Raw genomic sequence first — 902 nt, 5'->3', positions numbered from 1 at the left:
CTGAGTCAATAGAGCCAGGGCTAATCAACACAACCTTGCAAAAGAATATTAATCATGTTTTATATTAATTATAGTCAATTGAGAATTTAGATTATCAACTATTTTATTATTTTTCAAATTTCAATGAAAATAAGTAAACTTTAATTATTTTAAGACGGAACTTCTTTTAATATTAATGATCTAATAATTGATGCTGATCACTGGAATAACCGACGCTATTGAGAATTTTGCTTGAAATTGCCGGCACAATTATCGGAAAATCTTATCAAGCGACAGTTTCACTGAAATTTTAAGGAATTTCGACATTAGAACTTGACAATTCGACGCAAAGATCAATAGAAACTAAATTTTAGTTGAACTATACCATGAAAATCAATAGAAATCAGGAAAATTCAAGTAGATATACTCTTGAAGCTTCAATTAATCAAAAGCTCATCGTGATGAGGTTCAGCGCCATGACTTAGATCATGTTTTTCTTTCCTAAATGGACCTCAATATTTCTCCCAAAAATTATTATTAATAAACTCTTCATGAAATTTCACTTTTCTCCTAACAATGCACTTCAAATTTAATGTCTCTCTCAAAATTTTTTTCCACCATTTCACCGACCCATAAATAATTTTCCACCCCCAACCTCACGAATATGAAAAAAGAGGGGTTGAACAAACACACATACCACCCATATATGAAATAACTGGGCAATGGCAGGATGCTCCAGGATGTAGTCTATATGAGGCACTTCCTCCGGTGCGCTCGGCTGGCGGCCACCGTCGGCAGCAATTCCAAGTGCCTACAGTGGGGTCGCACGCGCACCCCATGACGCCCATAATGCGGCACGAGTGAGTGAATGTACCTCTGCCTCCTCATCCTCCCAAAACCCGTCCAACTATATCCCCCCCCCC

The sequence above is a fragment of the Diachasma alloeum genome, unplaced genomic scaffold (genome assembly GCF_001412515.2).
Source record: "Diachasma alloeum isolate Michigan unplaced genomic scaffold, Dall2.0 Dall_scaffold_00178, whole genome shotgun sequence".
NCBI lineage: Eukaryota > Metazoa > Arthropoda > Insecta > Hymenoptera > Braconidae > Diachasma > Diachasma alloeum.
This window is presented reverse-complemented; position numbering follows the sequence as displayed.